The sequence below is a fragment of the Uranotaenia lowii genome, chromosome 1 (genome assembly GCF_029784155.1).
Source record: "Uranotaenia lowii strain MFRU-FL chromosome 1, ASM2978415v1, whole genome shotgun sequence".
Taxonomy (NCBI): domain Eukaryota; kingdom Metazoa; phylum Arthropoda; class Insecta; order Diptera; family Culicidae; genus Uranotaenia; species Uranotaenia lowii.
This window is the reverse complement of record NC_073691.1, coordinates 12,204,123-12,224,133: the sequence shown is the minus strand read 5'-3', so window position 1 is coordinate 12,224,133 and position 20,011 is coordinate 12,204,123. Positions and strand designations below refer to the sequence as shown.

General features: G+C 41.2%; 1 protein-coding gene across 1 annotated transcript in view; it reads right to left on the bottom strand.

Moving 5' to 3' along the window:
* The window catches only part of LOC129738940 (Y+L amino acid transporter 2), a 36,580-nt gene extending 22,926 nt beyond the window's left edge, over positions 1-13,654 (bottom strand). The window contains exon 1 of the mRNA XM_055730269.1: positions 13,082-13,654. The gene's annotated coding sequence lies outside the window, so the exon portion shown is untranslated. The remainder of the gene's footprint in view (positions 1-13,081) is intronic.
* Positions 13,655-20,011: the final 6,357 nt, after the last annotated feature.

Sequence of the window (20,011 nt, the reverse complement as noted above, 5' to 3'; positions counted from 1 at the left end):
GGAATGAGAAAAAAAACGCCGGTTTCCAATAATTTATGATCAACACCAAACCAATGCCACACGACGACGACGTATGGCGGCAATGATACGAATGCGATGCGGCAAATCGATTGGGCGATATTATAATACATATTTATTATCATAATCGAAACCATGTCTCCGGTCCGGTGGAACCTTTTGTGGTTTGCAATTAAACTTCGATGATTCTCCTCGATCTGGGTAAAAGCACTTTATTTCGATTCCGGTCTACCTTTAAGTTGGTCATGGTCATCAAAAGGGTGTCAACCGACTTTTTTTTTCATCTGATTTGAATTAAGAATAAATATCCATTATCAATAGAAAAATTTTAGACTAAACTCAGGTATTCTGCTAAATCTTCAAAACTTTGAAACTTTCAAAATATTACTCCTGACGACTTTTTGAAAAAGTACGATAGGATTCACAATAAAATGTTGTATTTTAGATCGACCGACTGCCCTTGTTGTTGCTGAGGGTTTGTAAACTACCTACCTAAAGATTGGGCTGTAGCTCTTCGATCAGTTGCAGCAAAAATTTTCATATCGCAGCGTTGCTCAGATTTTTTTTAATATTATTTTTCTTCCAATCGACATCCGAAGATTGGATACTCTTAGTCTGTATATTAAACCTAACAAAATCTATATTTATAGGGTGTTTATGAATATATTTGCTTCTAGTATCACAGTGTATGAATGGCGGCGAATGGTAGATAATGTGCAACTCGAGACCCCATACACCCAACCTTCGGGTAGTGGTCATATCACCTCTTGTCTTACAACTCCGATTCTCAACCTCCCCGTGCTACTGGCTGGGGAACGAGCAACCTTAGCGGAGATCGGGTACTCAACCCCGGTGGATGCTTTGTTCGCATGCAAACTGAGATAAGGGGTTCCGTATCCGTCTGTCCTCCATGTCAAGGGCGGCGTGCGGCGTTCAACAACGTCCTGGAATTTCGGTTGAATATCGGCAAAGCCCACGCGACGAAAAGGGATCAGCGATTGGAAACTTGGAACATGGACATGGAACTGCCGATCTCTAAATTTCATGGGCAGTACCCGCGTGCTATCGTAGCACTGCAGGAGGTACGGTACGGTAACACACACGAGCTAGGGATAGCTTCCATAGTGATAGGGAAGATGCTGAACCGCGTGATCGGGTGGTGGCCGATCGATCCACGAATGTGCCGACATCATCAACGTGCACAGCTCTCACCTCGGAAGTACCGGTGACGACAAAGACGAATTATACGTGCAGCTGGGACGTGAATACGAGCGCTGCCCAAACCATAATATCATGATCAACGAATACGGCCTATCTATCTTCGTACAGGGCCATTTCTCTGCTGGACACCCTTGGTAAGCTACTGGAGAGAATAATATACAACAACAGGCTTACTGTCTACACAGGAGTCAAAAATGGACTATCGGACAGACAGTTTGGTTTTCGGAAAGGGAGAACCGAAACTGGGTTACGATCTACTGCTCTAACAGCGGGTGTTACACAGGACTGGGACCTGTGCTTTAGAATACCATGTATAATGAGGTATTAACGCTGAAACTACCAGCAGGCGCACAGATAGTCGGATTTGCTGACGATATCATGCTCATGATCACCGGCGAAAAAATCGAGGAGGTAGAAAAGCTTGCAACTACTGACCATACTGACTGGACACTCGTTTGTTGGATAATTTTTCCAACAGTACGCAATATCGATTCCAGAGTGCGCATCGATCGATTTGAAGAAATGCTATCCCAGTTAGAAAGTGCCATTCAACTTAAAAAAAATAGGCAATTCCTACATAAAATCGGGCTAAACAGGTCCATTTTTCCTATAGGGCATTTGTATCGGAAAATGGTAGGTTCGCCACCTGCCGTCGGTATTGCGAACCTGCAAAAATTTGACAAAAAAAATAGCCAGAAAATGGTCGAATTTTTGCTCTAAGTGTCATGTCAGTGTGATCAGTGTTGCAACAGTGTCCGTAAAAAGGGTTGGCATCTGGATGGAGGGAGTTAAGCTTCAGATAGCTCACCATAAAACTGAAGTTCTGTTTGTGAGCAACAACAGAGTTGTGCCGCACATGGAGATTACTGTTGAAGGACACACGACATCTTCGAAACAGCAGCTGAGCTGAAATACCTCGGAGGTATGGTTGACAATCGCTTAAGTTTTGGTGCGCATGTTAAATACTGTTGTGAAAGTGCATCGAAAGTCATGGCGAGCGTAACGCTGTCGAAACTACAATACGGAGGAGTAGCCTGGAGCTCCGCCATAGAGGTAGAGCGCAAAAGATCCAAATTACGGAGCTCACATTGGCTGATAGCTATTCGAGTTTCCTGTGCATACAGGACCATATCAGCAGATGCAGCTTTTGTCATCGCGGACATGATTCCTCCGCGACTTTCAGACTAGGTAAATCGTAAGTATGAAGAACTTCCACCTGACGCAGTTCCTTTCGGGTCATGGGTGCTGTAAGCAAAACCTTCGTCAGTTTAAGCTTATCAGCTCACCTGATTGCCCGGAATGCGTAAATACGGAGGAATCGCCAGAACATGTTATCTTTTTCTGCCCCAGGTTCGTTTGAAAGCGTCAACCACTTCAAAATTTAATCGCTGAAAATTTTGTAAGTGAAATGTGTCGCGACGAACAGTCATGGCCTGCTATAGTCGACGAAATCTCGCAAATCATGCGCGATCTAATACGAATCGGGAAAGACGATGAACGGAGCGAGAGAGATAGTCAACCAAACTTGAAGGAAGGTCTTAGGCCTCGTATGACACCACAATTCAAAAGCAACGCAATCTTAGGGCGCGGTATAACCCTACTTTGGACGTATGGTGGGACTTGAAGGGTCTCACGTACTCAGCTACGATCTTTCCTACAGCACAAGGAAGCAGAGAAACCATCCGGGGTGGTCGTGACGGGATTCTTGTTTGGTAGGTTCTCAATCGGAATCCTATATACGGGAGTGGATTCACTCTCCTTAGTGAACAATATACAACGCCCGCCTTGGCCAAATATCGCACGACTGAAGCAACCTGAGGTCGCAGCAAACTATGTGCAATCACTCGAAGAAGCACTGTCGGCAGAGGGCGAGCTTGACGAGCCCCCTCTCGAGGACTGTTGGGATACCATCAAAAGCGTTGCAGAGAATGTCATCGGGACTCGCCGGAACGACTTGTTCGGTCGAGGAGTGTAGCAAGGTGATGGATGAAGAGAACGCCGCGCGGCCGGCAGTAGGCCAAAGAAGCAATCGTCGAAAGTGGAAAATCACCGACAGCGGAAGATACCGTAAGTCATCAGGCCGGCTTCATGGAGGGACGGTCTACGACGGACCAGATCTTCACACAACCGCAAATCCTCCAAAACTGCCGTAAACTCCAAGTCCCTGCTCAACATCTTTTCATTGACTTCAAAGCCGCGTATCGACCGTGACGAGCTATGGAAAATTATGGACAAGATCGACAGATCATCTGCGGCGGTGGAGGAGATCTATTGCAAACTGAAACGCGAAGCAGGAAGGATTGGGTCGATGATTAATAACGGATCCAAGACCGACCGAGCCCGCTTGTCCACTGTACGATCGACGGCGACGAGCTGAAGAAAGTCGAAGACTTTGTCTCTATCGGTTATTGTCTGCGGTCTCACTGGTGCCCAGCCGTGAGAACCGGCTGCCAATGATCAGCGGAAGTCGTACCTACTATGAACTCGACAAGCAACTGCGCGTTCGAGAAGACTTAGCCCTCGCACGAAGTGTAACCTGTAACATGACGCTCATTGGACCGGTTATTCTCTACGGGCACAAGACATGGATATTGCTCGAGAAGGACCTGCGCACACTCGGAGTATTCGAGCGACGAATGTTGAGAACCATCTTTGAGCGAGGTGGTTGGAACGAGTGAATCGTTATCTGGCGAACGTGGGATATCCGAGAAATTGGAGAACGGTTGCCATGGGCCAAGGGCTTAATTAGAGTTGAGCAGTCGAGACTGAAATTCTTGGAAATACTCTCATTTCAAGGTTGTATTCATTGTTTTGCAAAAAGATAGTATTTATTGCTGCATTGACGTGCTTTTACCCATGTATCTATATATTTCCCTTATATTAAATATCTATCAAGGGTCGAAATCCCCATGAAAACATACATTCTCAAACCAGAAATTAAACTTCTAAGCATACATGTTCGAAAACTCTTGATAAACTTGTCTGAGATTGGACTGTAAAAATAAAAAAAAAAACTGTTAAAATGAAAAAATCTTCTTAGATGGAGAATTCGAAATCGTTTTAAAAAATGTGCACAGCTGTCACTTAGTTTGACTGGCAAGAATTCTTAAAAAGAAACACAGTAACGAAGGCAAACCGCTTGCTAATTATATGACATAGAAACAAAGTCTAGAGTCATGAATGGAAAAGCAGCGATGTATGACTGACTGGCCGGCTGAAGAAACGAACGATCGAATGGGCGAATTAATTACTCAGTTGATCTCAAATGTTAACAAACTTAAATTGATCTGCGGGTTCTCCAGGATCCCAGTGAGAGCGTGTCAACCAGCTTCATGAAATTTAAGTTTCTCGATCAATAAAGTTCAATAAATGGTTGATAAACAATGATCTGCTTTAGAATGTGAGAATCTAATATTGTGATCAGAAAGTCAGGATGGAATGAACATACTATTTCCAAATAGCCTAAGTTGAAAAGTTAAGCCAAAAAAAAACTCAACACGTCCTCTTATTGAAAAAATCGAGCAGATCATTTTCTTGACTGAATTAAAAGGCTGCAGCATGGCGTTGTGATCGCGCGACGACACTCACAGTCGAACTCGATCAGTTTTTTTCTGCTTTCGTTCGCGCGATTGCCATTCAGAATTCATTTGGTATTGCGGACCTTGACCATTCTGAACTGAACCGGAAAAATGCAGCCCCCCAAACCGAAACGATTGAAATGGCTCGTGCCTGAACGTTTACGCATGTTTTTTTATTTTTCTGGTAAGAAGATGCATGACCATGACAATTTTTGATTAGCCCAAGCTGGGTGCCTGATTAAGTGAGGTAGAATCTCTTTCCTGAGGAGGATTATCAGCTTCGAAAGATGATTCTGAATTGTTGGCAAGAGGAAAGCTATTTGGTTTTTGTCGAAAGCTGATTCTGGTTTCATAGTTAAAATAAGTGAAAACATCGCGTTGAATCCTTGAGGGTTACCTAAATAATTTTTGTGATATTTTTTTGATGAATTTTCGTTTTTGAATTTTAACTTCTTAGAAGGTATTCTTCCTATATATTTTTGTTATTCTGTCACTTAATAAGTTTTCAGATTTATCGAATTCTGCAAAGAAAAGAAATTGATGGAGCCTTATGAACTCCCTGGACATCTTTTGCATTGTAATATACAAAAATAAGTAGGTATCAAGTTGAGAACTGTTGTGAACAGAGTTGAGTTTAATCTATCCATCGAAGTGTATCGAACCATAGGAAGAACTTGCATGCCTTGGTTTGCTCTTGACCATGTACGACTGTACTATATGTATGTGCATCATTACCAATTCTTCCTTACCCCACGTACGATCCCACGATTTGATTACGGGGCGGAATTATACAACTATTCCGAATCGGAACGTAAAAGTAAAATCGAAAACAACAACAAAACCCGAATCAAAACAACCACCTTACGGAATCAAGAAGCGTATGTAAAGTAAAGCGAATCCGATCCGTCTGTCTGGAACATGATACTTCACCTAAATACCCACCATCGGGTCTGGTCTTGAATTGGATCGAGGTTTGATCGAGCTGAGAATGCAAAATCGAACACCTTTCAATTCGCACTTCAATTCGATGTGTTTGCTGTACTTTTGGTGGGAGTTCTTTATGGGATTCTTTGCGAACAAATAGTTTAGGATCGATCCTATGCAATTACAATCAAACTTTCAACTAAAACTTACCCTTGTAAGCTATCTTTTACAGTTTGGAATACCAATAGATTCCTGAATTTTTTAACAAATTTAGTTTACCATAAGAGTTAAGTTTGGGCTTGCAATATAGCTCAGTTGACAAGTCTGTTGACTACTGAGCCGATGTCCGCGAGTTCAAGCCCAAGAGTAAACATCGAACACAGTTGTACCGGATAAGTTTTTCAATAACGATCCGCCAACTGCAACGTTGATAAAGTCGCGAATGCCATACAGATGGTAAAACGACTATAATCGAAACAAAAAAAAAATAAGAGTTAAGAAAATCACAATTTCCAAAACGTTGGTAGATTGTTTATGGGTACATTTATAAAACCTCAATCTCAACTAGAGATGTACCGAATATTCGGTCGGCCGAATATTCGGCGCCGAATACCGCCAAAAAACCGTTAAGCCGAATATTCGGCTCACCGAATAGTTGAGCTAAGTATTCGGTCGAATATCTACTACAGACTTGTAAAATATTTCAAATGACTTTGGATAATTTATATAATATTGAAAAATAATGTTGTAAAAGCAACACAATCATTAAAAACTTATGGTTTCAGCCAAACATCTAAGGTGTTTCCGCGTACTTTTCACTGTAGATCGTACAGGAGAATACTGACAAGTATCCCTTTATTCTTTGATTTTAGTTTATTCCACATTTTCTGGATATATTCAGGCTTGCCCATAAATCCAGTGAAGATTCCAGATAAGTCAAATCTGTCCGGGATGTGCAGATGTTGTTTAAAACGTCCCGAATTTTGTTAGATTATTTGCTAAATCAAATAAAATTCTCAAATTTCTTCAAACTTTTAGACTTTGTGTTCAATAATGATTTTTCAAAAATTTTAAAATAAACACAAATTTTGCCATTTTTAATATTTATTTTTCAAAAATCGTCTTCAAATTCCTGACTATGTGAATACGTGTAATTGAAATTATAGTCAGATTATCTATCTTTTCAACAACTATTTTAAAGATATCTTGCTCAAATTTGGCCTTCATCTAGTTCAATGACAAAGAAGCAAATTCAAATAGCTTGGCATCTATTTCGACATTTTTATCCCAGATTTTGCAGGAACGCAATCGCTTTGGGGATAAACGCTCTAGAAGCGAATAGTTATCTGATGTCTTTTCAGTTATTGGTGACATTTTTAAAATCAGAAAGACCCTTACTTAAAAATATCTTATAATTCACCATCCGATATTATCATCCGTTGAAAATAATCGACTAAAAACATGAGGGACCTCCATATGGAAGAAATTGAAAGCATAGAAATAATCGCGTAAGTTTTTTTGTCATTAAAATTTCATAGAATATTCGACCGAATATTCGGCCGAATATTCGTTTGGCCGAATAGTTGAAAAGGTCAATATTCGGTATTCGGCCGTTCGCCGAATACCACTATTCGGTACATCTCTAATCTCAACCCAATTTTGAATAACTGCCTCGTCTACAGTTAATTTTAGACTTAGGCTACGGTTTGCTTCGAACCTTTAAACCATGATCAAATCCAAAAAAAAAAAACGGCTATGGGAGCAAGTTATAGTACGTGAAATTTCTGGATGTAGTTGCAAACTTTGGATAAACTCTTTTTTCTCTTCCTATCTTCTATTTAAAACGTTTTATACAACAACCGTCACAAGAATAATATTATAAGTTTACAACAAATTTAAGCTTGAACCAATTCCAAATAGAAAGTTATTTTAGAGGGTAAGTTCAAATTGTTTCATGAATGGTTGAATAAGGTTTACGCCTAAGGACTGTATCGAAAACTCTTTAGCAACATCTTTCTGTGAATAAAAATGAAATAAATTTATTATCCTAATTTTTCCTTTTCAGTTTATTGAAGATCAGTATGACTAGAAACAATATCATAGTTATCATAAGTCAAGAAATTATGTCCTAAAGAATGAACGCACTTTTGATGAATTGCCTTCCATCAGATTATGCACAGTAGCTTTAGTACATTTCCTGGAAGCTGTCTTCCAATTTTTCTCGAATTCTTCCGTGCTTTGAGAAACGAAACTGTCTCCTGCTTCCTAAAGATCCTCTTCATAATCGCCCAGTATCGTTCAATCAGTCAGAGATCTGAACATTTTGGTGGATGAATGTTTTTCTCGACAAATTGGATGTTATTGTCGAAAAGCCACTGCAGTACAGACTGGACGTAATGTGCAGATGCCAAATCTGGCCAGGGGATAGTGATGCTTTTTATAGAGGGGCAGCAATCTTTTTTCAAGCATTCATCTATGTAAACTTGAGCATTTATTGTACTTTTTGTGAAGAAAATACTTAAGCGCGAACCACAGGTACAAATAGCTTGCCATACTAGAACCTTCTGCCCCTATTTTTTATCGCAATCGTACAGTAGGCATCATCCACCTCCTCGTCCGTCGATTTCGTGTAGAATTGTGGCCCGGGAAGCGTTCCTGAATCCTGTTTGATATAGATTTCGTCGTCTATTAAGATGCCCCTATCCTGTTGTCCAGAATGCTTTCGTAAAGTGTCCGTGCCCTTGTTTTTCCTCGAGATTTCTTCGGTACCTCCCGCTTCTTGTATGTCTTCAAGGAGTTCCTGGCCTTGATTCTTAGAATCATCCCAATGCTCTTTTGAACTTTTAAGCCAGATCAGGCGTTGATACCGATCGGTTACCTTGATATGAATTACTGCATCCAACTGGGGCTGACTGGAACCAGGTTTTCTTCCGGATTTAGGCAGATCTTCACTACTTCAAATAATTCCTACTTTGAACCGTTTTGCGATGTGGTTGTAGGTTATACCCTTTTCAGTGCACTAATTTTCTTTCTAGTTTCAAGATCAATACGAACCATAGATCATACGATACGAACGAACAACATGTCTTAAGCATGTAAACAAACTTTTGCATGGATGCACACAGAAAAAAGTTACCCATTTTTGAGAAAACTAGTTTTTATCCGATCATCGCTTGTTCCACACATCGCTAAAACATAGATCACCTCGCACGATGCTTGCTGCCAAAACAGTGCAGCATTATCATCGAATTGGAATCTCACCAATGAGCGATGCATACGGCGAATCATGTTTGCCTAGGATCAAAGTGCTGCTGCGCTGAGAAACAGTTACAGTATCCCTCTCCACAGGATTTGCAGAAGTGCCTTTGTGGTCTCAGACGACATGCATAAAGGGTGTCTACGATGAAATAGCCACACACAAAATTGATTCTTAAAATTTGAGTTTTCATCCGATTGCCATCAAATTTTCAGAGATTTCTAACTTCATTTTACCATTTTACTCGTATTTTATTCACAGTCCATACGACAAATGCCCGCACCTTGGCATTAACTCCGGCTATAATATTCTGCACAATTTGTGAATCAACCGTTTTTTGCACGTAAACCCATACTTTCTTCAGTTCATCGACTGTCTTCACTACCTTAGGTCGCTTAAGAACGTGCTGCTTAATAATCGCCCGGTACTTCTTGATGGGTTGGAGCTCCAGAGTGTTGGGAGGGTTGAACATTTTCGGCACGAAATTGACGTTTTTGTCCGCATACCACTTCAGCACGTCCTTGGAGTAGTGGCATGAGGCCAAATCCAGCCAGAAGATTGTTGGGACGTTGTGGGCCTTCAGAAGAGGAAGCAGCCGCTTCTGGAGGCACTCTTTCATGTACACCTGTCCGTTCATCGTGTCCTGGGTCACGAAAGATGCACTCCGCTTTCCGCACGTGCAGCCAGGAATTTATTCGCAAATTCGGACATCTTCTAAGTGCGGACATGCTCCGGAACGCTGAACTTATCCTTGGCCGTGAAAAATAGGTTGCCGGGGATGTGTTTGAAGTCGGCTTTCACATATGTTTCGTCGTTCATGATACAGCATTCAACTTTCGTCAACATGTTGAGGTACAACTTCCTGGCACGGGTTTTGGCGGACTTGTTCTGCTTCTCGTCGCGATTAGGTGCCTTTTGTACCTTGAACGTTCGAAGCCCAGCCTTAGTTTTGGCCTTTTTGACAAAAATTTGGCTTAGGTGCAGCTTCTTAGCCACATCCCGAACGGAGGCGTTCGGGTTTCTGTTGAAGGCCCAAACTACGCAGTTGCGATTTCTGGTGTAGTACGGAATACTTTTCCCTTCACTTCTGGGCTTCCGATCGGTGGTCAATTGTTCCTCGAGCCGCTTAATCACTCGCGACACCGTGGAATTCGCGATTCCCTACATGAATGCGCAAGATTTTATCACGCACGAGCTGTTCTTTCGACTCCATTTCCGCGAGTTTTGATCACAGGACTTTAAAACTTGCAGCATGTGAACAATGCACTATGAACTAATCCAACCCAAATTTTCATTAAATTTTACCCTACGGTTAAAAAGTTAGAGCAATTTCATAGTGTGGCAATTTTTATCGTGGACACTCTTTACCTCACATTGCCAACACGATGTCTTGAGTAAAGTTGATTTATGCTTGCCTTTTTTCGGGGGTTGATCGCGCTGTTTCACCGGCTGCTTTTTCTGTTTGAGTGCACATACTGAAGTAGTAGATGAAGGTTGCTTTTGCTCGTTCAAATCGTATCGTGCTTGAGGTTCTGGAGTCGTTGACTTTCGAACATAAGCGTTTCCAACTTGCAGTTTCGTTCATCCGATTCCAGCTTGGAAAGTAGTCTGGTGCAGATATCGGAATCCTTCTACGATTGGAGGCCTCGGATACTGATCAGCGTCTTGAATTGATCCGAGGTGATCCTGCTTAACTCGAAGCCCTCGCAGCGTTTGTTGACCGCTTCGGCGCATACGCCACGAAGTCCTCCTCCGGCTGCTTGACAAGTTGGAAGCAATGGTACCTTTCGCTGAACAGAGAAATCCGGGTTCCAAAGAGCTGTTTTTGTTTCTGGACAGTTTCTTCCAAACTGAAATCCCTCGAATGTCTCGGAAGAACGAAGTATCTGTAGTGGACTATACATTCAAACTCCTAAGCAGCAGTCGAACCTTGACCGCATCGTCCAGCTTGGATCCATCTTGAAGGAAAAAGTCCTCATATTTTCGATACAAATGGTCAAACGACAGGGACTCGATGACCAATTCGGGGTTGTTGTTTGGCTGGTTGGGGCTGCTTGAGTAGTGAACCTCTCCATGACCGCCATTAACCGCGTGTTTTGTTCCGGCATCTGCCCATTCTGGTTTATGATTATTTTGAAAATGTCCTGCATTTGGTTGGAACTTCCTTCGGATGGATCCGACATCTTCTTCGGAATAGGCATAGCTTCGTAGATTCTTCAAATTTCTCGTCGCCAATCGATAACAGTTTCATTAAGTCTGAACTATTTTCGAACAAAGAATGAGTTTTATTTCTCTAACCTTAACATGACATAAATTTCCATGCTACTGCGATCAAGCTGCTAACAGTATTTTCCTTTTTCGATGTATGTATATGAATATGTTCATCTCGAAATAATTGCTTGAGAAATTAAAAAGTGTCTGATTGCGGCAAAAATTTTTAACCGACTGAGGCGTCTTCCGTTTCATTCTGTTGAGCCCTGAGTTACTTGAATCGTTTAAGTACAATCTACAGGCAAAGACCGGCCCACCAACCAGTTGAGTCTTGGTGGAATCAAAATACATAGTAGGTAGGAAGGAAAAGTAAAGTTTATGCAAGCAAATCGAGAAAGCCGGCCGCCGGATTTGATAAATTTAGACCTATGTTCATATTGACAGGAGGCGTCGTCAGAACGAAGACGAAGACGACGTCCAACTTGTCGTGTGTCGAATTAAAATCAATATCGGTGGCAAGCTTGCACAATTTTAAAACGCGTGCCTTTCACCGGGCAAACATTCGTAGGTAAAATTCTTATGGTTAGAACTTTTTTTTGTCAGATCTCAATTCTGACGCAATCCTGGATTGGAATTTCATGATAAGAATCCGTTTATGATTCAGTGACATTGATTCTAGAATCTGATATTTACTTATCTTGATTAAAATTGATAACAGAAATCCGAATGCAATGCTAAACAAAAAACATTAGAGTTCAGCAATAGTGCAACAATATGCACCACAAAGGCATTATTTTGGTTGTGCTAATTGAATTTCCCTTATTCATTGCGAAATCTACACCCAAAATAATCCGCACGTAGGGGCTACGTGAAAAACTACATAATTTTTATCCAATTGATTTTCACGTAGATGCTACGAAATCAATATGTGGACGCGTCCCTATAAGAATTTGTGCTTCATGGAACACACATACATTTTACGTGATTTTTTTGTCAGTTCAACGCGGTTTGTTTATGATGGCCACGAGGAATGTTTTTAATATCCGAATGAAAGTAAGTTTGTTTTTTTTTTCTTCCTGTTTTTGTTATTTTTCATAATGTTTAAAAAAAAGCTAAATTTTGTTGTGAATAAACTTTATTTTACTATCTTTGCACATCTTAACACTACACTTTTTAAGTATAAGAAACACTTATTTTTGGACATCCTTCAACGCAGCTTTCTTTTTGATATCCTGTAAAAATTGAAAAGTATACATTAATAAAAAAAGTATTATTTAAATAAAATATATTCTACCTTGTCTGTTGTTCCGTAAATGGTGTTCCGTTGAACCTCTTTTTCGAACAGACCCACCAAAGAACGAAAGGTCATCTTCAGATCCAACGGAAAAGCACTTGTATCCAAAGCCATTGCTATCAGAAAAATGAAATAAGAAAAACAAAAATTAGCGGATTGCAATTAAGAATTATTGTCACTTACCAAAACAACAAATCCTAAACAGTTGAATATCCGATCATGATGACAACAGGCACAACGGCTTCAAAAATTTCACAACATGGAACAAAGCTGAATATATTCTAATTTGAATTTACCACCACACGCTGGAGAAAAATGCACAAAACGGATTAGAAATCATCCACTTAGACTTTACGTGAAATTCATGAGTCAGTTATGTGGAAATAAAGTAGTTGCTACCGGGGCGTCCTTGTTACACTGGAGTTACTACAAAATTCACGTAGAATCGATATGATGCATCAAAATCTTAGTTTACGTGAAAAATACCGTAGAATTAATTTCTAAATTATTTTGGGTGTAGGTTAGGATTTTCCCCCGGCAACTGATGCGACACTTTTCTGTGTCATCTGAAAAACTTACCACCACCAGCTGTCCTAAATTCGAATCCTCGGTGCCGAAAACTTATCGATTGTTTTAGCGTTTATCAATTATTTATGCATGAAGCCCTAGTTTAAATTTCAGCACATTTTTCACTTTAAATATCACACCAGCAGCTTACGAGAACACTTTTCCTCACGACGAATGAAATTGCACGTTTCACAAGCACGAACTAACCGGGGACACTGTCAAGCGAGCGACACAGACGGCGGAATCTTCTTTCCCTACTGCGTTTTGGTTTCTATTTTCCACCACATTTCTACAAACCTAGTGGGGTAGCGAGCAAAAAAAAACCTTGCCTTCTTTGTTTTTACCCACAAATTTGTCTCCCCGAAAGCAGGGAAAAAAGAGAGAATCTCATGCACGATCACTCGTTTGCTTCAAGGATCAAACAGTTTTTCACAACAGTAAAAACAAAAACTCAAAGGCCAAACCACATGGCGATCCTGACGACGACGTCTTCAATTTTCCCCCTAAACAGACTTCTGGCTGCGACTGACCTATCAAATGGCGACGGCGACGACGATGACTCCGGCGGCAGTCGAATGAAGAATGATTTCCCTGAGGGCAGACCGGCAGACGCTTTGCTAAGGAAACAACGACCGGTTCATAAGCGAAAAATAAATTCTCGTTCTCACTCTCTTCAAAAATTTGCTCCCAACCCATACAGTCGAATGTGCGTCTTTCTGTCGATCTTCTAAATATTTATTCGGCCAGCAAAACCCCCGGTACAGAAGGAAAACAAGAACCAAAATAAGAGAATGCAGCTGACCAAAACACCCCACCAGCACCCTTGTAGGTGAATTGCATTCATCCTTTTGACAGTTGCGGCAGCTGCGCGGTTTTGCACGCGCGATCGATACGGCGTTTTTTTTTTCATGTGTCTACGTGTGTGCGCTCGTGTTAGTTTGATTAAGGTTCAACTCGCAAAGTTTCTACTATTTTAACAATCGGACCGATCAGTAAGATTTCGTTTAACTATTTTCTGTGAAGAATTCTTGCCGAAAATTAACAGCATTTCGATGAACCATTTTAGTCTGAGCAACTGAAACTTGATGATATCAACTCAACTGCTATCAGATTAACCACAACACAACGCAACGTCAGGTGTTCCTCAAGGAAGTATTCTTGAAACGCTATTATTCGATCTGTTAGTGAATGATCTTACACCGTAATCTTCATTTTACGCTGATGACCTAAAGATTTTCAGGACCAATGATCTAGGCGCACAACCGCCCTAATTGCTAGCTATATAATAGGAAGGTCAATTGTGCTAGTGATTGTTGAACATCGCTAGCTAAGTGTGACTCTCATACACTCTTCATTTTATGTGAGACTTTACTTACTCAATGATTCTGCGCCGATCCTCCGGTGCATAGGGCCGTGGTAAAAGATCTCCACTGTTGACGATCCGGAGCCAGCGTCTTCACCTGGTTCCAGTCAAGATTCTCGTCGACAGTTCGGATTTCATCGGCTAGGCTTCGCCGCCACGAGTTTCTGGGTCTGCCTCTTCTTCGATGTCCTTCTGGATTCCAATCTAGCGCTTCTCCGCAAATCTCGTTTTCATCTTTCCACAGCGTGTGCCCAATATCCATCTCCACTTACGTTTCCGAATCTCGATTTCTAGCGCCCTTTGATGACACCGGCGATGTAGTTCCTCAATCGAGATCCAGTTACCAGGCCACCAAGCGCGGATGATATTCCGCAGGCAGCGGTTTACAAATACTTGCAGTTTTCGCGTCGTTACCGCATATGTGCACCAAGTTTCGCACCCGTACAGCAATACGGATTTGACGTTTGAGTTGAAGATTCGGATTTTCGTTCGTAGAGAGATCTGGCGTGACCGCCAGATGTTTCGGAGACTCGCAAACGCAAATCGGGCTGATCCGGGTTTCGATGTCTTTCCTGGTACCACCATCAGGCGTTATCTGGCTACCAAGATACTGGAAGCACTCCACTTTCTCAACTTGTTGCCCAGCTACCATGAAACTGGAGGGATTTCCTGTGTTGATCTCCATCGACTTGGTCTTTCCGACATTGACTTTGAGACCTGCTGCCTTGGTACTTTCGGTGAGGTCGTCGAGTTGCTCTGCATATCCAGTTGTGTTCGGGCGAGCAAAACAATATCGTCTGCCAGGTCAAGGTCGTTCAGTTGCTCCATTGTTGAAGGATTCCACGGCAATCCTCGGTTTCAGTGCACAGTCGATCGATCCAGTCAGAATCTCATCCATTACGATGAGAAAAAGTAGCGGTGATAAGATACATCCTTGTCTCACTCCAGCAGTTACCGGAATTGGTTCGGACAAGACACCACCGTGCAAGACCTTGCACGAAAATGCCTCGTATTGTGCTTCGATGAGATGGACTAGTTTCTCGGGGACCCCTCGTCGCCTTAGAGCCGCCCAGATGTTTTCCTGGAATGGATGGATGGAGAGTCCTGGAATTCGTTGATTTGTTCCAGTATTATTCGTAGCGTTGTGATGTGGTCCACACATGATCGTCCGGATCGGAATCCAGCTTGTTGCCGTCGGAGTGTAGCGTCGATTTTCTCCTGAATCCTGTTCAGGATCACTTTGCATAGTACTTTGAGGGTTGTACAGACCAACGTTATGCCTCGCCAGTTACCGCACCCTGCATCCAGTCGGTCGGGAATGTTGCAGTATCCCAGATATCAGCGAAAAGACGGTGCAACATTTGTGCTGACAGGGCAGGGTCGGCTTTCAGCATTTCAACAGGGATGCAATCGATCCCAGGTGCTTTGTTGGATTTCATGTTTTTGATTGCCGCTTTTATGTAGGAGAAGGAAAAGAATAGTGAACTTTTTGAGCACAGCCGCAGCAAGAGGAGTAGAGGAAATATCAAGTTTCATTGGGATCCTTTATGTGTTTGTGCTCGGTTATACAAAAAAACTGTTCGAGAACTCCGCCTGGAATCCAAGACTGGGCACTGTACTTCTTGGTTCGCTTCAACCGCATCGAGGAAGTCCGAAAGCGGATTCTTTATGGAGCGTTCTCCAACATCTACCGTAGAATGATCATATTCTACTACCTGCTCATAAACACCCATGCTTTTTTAATTGATACTATATTCCAATAAAGGCTTGAAGTCCAACGCACAGGGAGCCATTACGTCCAGTTAGCCACTCTGAGTCCATGAGTACAATGGGATGACTCATGATATACTCCACGTATAAATAGATCCTACTGCCGGCTCTGACCTTGAGTTTCACCTCGAATTTCGGTTAATTTTGAATTCGATTAGCGGCCTTCGTTTTGACATATTTGAGATGTTTAATATTTAGGGTGAATAATATCTCCATGACCAGTGTCTTTCAAGAACAGTGCGTCAATCGATTTTCTGCGGGTTTCCAGGGAGTCCAATCCTACCACAACGCTCGATACTCCGGCATTCCTGCTTGCCATCCAAGATTTCTCAAGGCGTATCTCAGGAACTTCTTTTCAACTCTCCCTATTCTGTTGATACTCGTGACTGGTGACAAATTCTGCTAACCATTCCAAACATTGAATTAGCTTTTGTTACAACTTTTTATGTGCTTCGAAGAGTCCTGTGTCCTGTGTCGTGCAATCTTTCGTGAGGCGAATTGGCATTTATCTTCAAATCATCGACCTATACAAGCACGAATACATCAGACAACACTTGAGGAAACTCGTTCATAACAGCGAGGAAAAAAGGGGTCCCAAGTGACTCCCTTGTGGTACACCACTGTTTACCGAGGATCTCACGTCTCCAGCTTCACGTATTGCGTTCTTTCTATTAAGTATGAGCAAATCCATTGTGTGTAAGTGCCGCTTAAATATTCCATTTTTGCACAGCGCCAACAGAAGAGCGTCTATGTTGATCACATCATTCATTGTGAGAATCTTGCACGGGTACATCTGGTCATAGACAACGCTTTCGAAAAGCTTGGATATGGCTGAAAGGATTGCTACACCACGATAGTTTTCGACGGAGTGCCCTTGTGTATGGGCACTATATGTGAGATCTTCCAGAACTTTGGAAAAAGTCCTTCATGAATCGAGGAGGTAAAAATAAACATTAAGCGAGCGCATTCACAAATTTTTAAGGAGTGAGTTTGGGATTCTATTTGGGTCACATCCTTTGGATCTGTCGAGTATTGAAATTTTACGTCGCACATCTGTCGTTGAAATTGTTAGATCAGGAAAGGTTTCGGCTGGGAGAAGAGATTCCTGTCTTGTTCCTAAAGAATTTCCACTTTGGTTCAGTTTGGATATTTTTCTGAAGATCATTTAATTCATCGCTGAGCTCTGTGCAACCTATTGAACAGGTTAGCTGCCAATCGGTACGCTGATTTGTCCTGAGTCCTGATCAGATTTGCTTCTGTGGTATCTGTTATGCCTTTTCCTCATGTCTTTATTAAGCAGTCGAGTAGTTTACGCACACACCTCTTCTTTTGATGACTCGAGGCCTAATCTCTTCTCTGACGACTCGAGATCTAATCTCTTGATGACACAAGGCCTGATCTCTACTCTAAGGACTCAAGTCTCCTTCTGGCGATTCTATGCTTAATCTTCCTCGAACCCCGACGAAGATTGATTGAGCTCAGACCTGCCAACAGGATATACCGTAGGGTTGCAAAGGATGTAAGTGAAAAATTTCATGATCGAATTTTGAAAACCGACCATATACATTTTGTGGATTGGTGCATAAAACTGACCTCTGCAAAATTTCAGCTCAATCGGACTTGATTTAAGGGTGCCTCAAAGCGCTCAAAGTTTCGATAAAAGATCACCAAAGGAAATTGGAAAAATCGAAATTTCATTTTTTTTCCAAATGACTCAAAATTGTATAAAACTAAGAAATCTGGTGTTACCTATAGAAAGTTATTTTTTGTCAAAAATCGACTTGAAAATTTTAAAAAAGATCTAATGTTATCTCGAAAAACAAAAAACTAGTCAGAAATCGACTTTCTGGGACCGCCGATTTTTGCCAAACCGAGTAAGTTCCATAAAGTCGATTTTTGACTAAAATTTATTTTCGAGATTACACCGACGTGTCATGCATTTATAAGTCATTTAGCATTAAAATTGAAATTCCGGTTTTACGGATTTCCATAGGTCCCTTGGTGATTTTTTAGGGTTTTAAAAACCAAACCTTTAAGCGCTTTGAGGCACCCTTAAATCAAGTCCGATTGAGCTGAAATTTTGCAAAGGTCAGTTTTTCGGGCAAATCTACAAAATGTATATGATCGGTTTTCGAAATTCGACATGACCCTTTTGGCTACCACCAATTATAATAATAAAACCAGTATACCTCACTCTTCAAAAAAACAAGGCGACACATCAAGCACGCTACCATGTGGAGAAAATTCCAACTATCATGTATAAACATTGACGATCTAAACTACTTTTGTCGGATTTTTGATTTGGTAGTGGTGCTTTTGCCGCTTGTGGTGGTGATAGTGGCCCTTATTCTGCGCCGCGCGTGACGTGATGATTGTCACCTCACCTCGGAGTCACCGTGAGATTTGTCACCTTATTCCAGGAGTCGATCTGGGTAAAGTGACAGAGGTTCATTCTAGGTGAGCGACCGAATGAACACATCTGTCAAAATGGCAGAATTCGGGTTGGTGCTGTTTTGATTTTGCTCTTGCTTCGGATTTTTCGAATTAAGTTTTTGTATAACTGGTTGGAATTTCGGTTCGAAAATGGCCATCATCGGATTTTACGGTCACAGCAAGCTGCTCAAGGACGATAAACGGACGATTTATGCGACGTAAGTTGAAATTTCGCTCATCAAAACTGGGGTTGGATCTGGGTCATAGTGCCGAAAAAAAACAACAGCAGATGCCGACGGCTGCTGCTCCAAAAAAAAATGTTTGCTAAACATTTTCCTTTTTTCCAAACATTTATCAGGTAAGTAAAATATATAGTTTGTGTTTTGTACATGAAACTGTTCGATCAGAATGGTTTTCGTAAATTTTGACCATTCAAGATTAGATAAGTTTTATTTTTCGTTTTCAGTATAAGTGCTGCTGATAGTTCTAGGGTGAAATTCCATTTATTCTGAAGTGAAATTTAAAAAAAGATGGAAAAAGTGTACCCGGTGGAGCAAGTGTCAAGGAACCAAACCAGGAATACATCCCGGGGGAGCAAACTGTCTTTTGTGTTCAAAGACGGCAGCAACTGAATTTGCATCTTTAAAAATTAATTAAAGTTTTAGAATGTGACAAAAAGTGCAAATAAAATAAAAGATTATTATACATATTTTACCACTTTTACAATCAGAAAACTAATTCCAACAAACTAAATTTTGCATTTATATTAGGATATCAAATTTAAATGTTTGCATTCAGTATTCAAATATGAATGATGGATTTTAGGTAACAAGGTTTTTTTTTATTAAATTACATAAATAATAAATTTAATAAATTGGTTTCATTATTTCCAAAACTACAATTCTTTAGTGTAATTAACTATTCAGAGCCTAACATTCCGCTTTACATAAATTTAATGCTCAATTTCTATCCCGTCACCACCTGAAAAGGGCCCTTATTCTGCGCCGCGCGTGACGTGTTGATTGTCACCTCACCTCGGAGTCACCGTGAGATTTGTCACCTTATTCCCGGAGTCGATCCGCACGCTAACTTTTGACTACCCCTTAACGAATACTTTTGACCCGTTATTCAATAAGACTGGGAGAACTCCTTTTAAAGGATACAGCAGCAGTACCCTTTAAGGGGTACTCAGCTTGATAACGCTTGCAGCGGATGAAAATTACCCCTTATTTCAAACGCTTGTAGTGGAAATTACCCCTTATTTAAAAACCTTCCGTATGGTGGAAAATGAAGGTTCTGCTTGTAGAAAATTTGTTTTCTGGAAAATAAATTAAAACAAAATGTTTTGTTTCATTTTGTTTATTGCAATTCCTGTA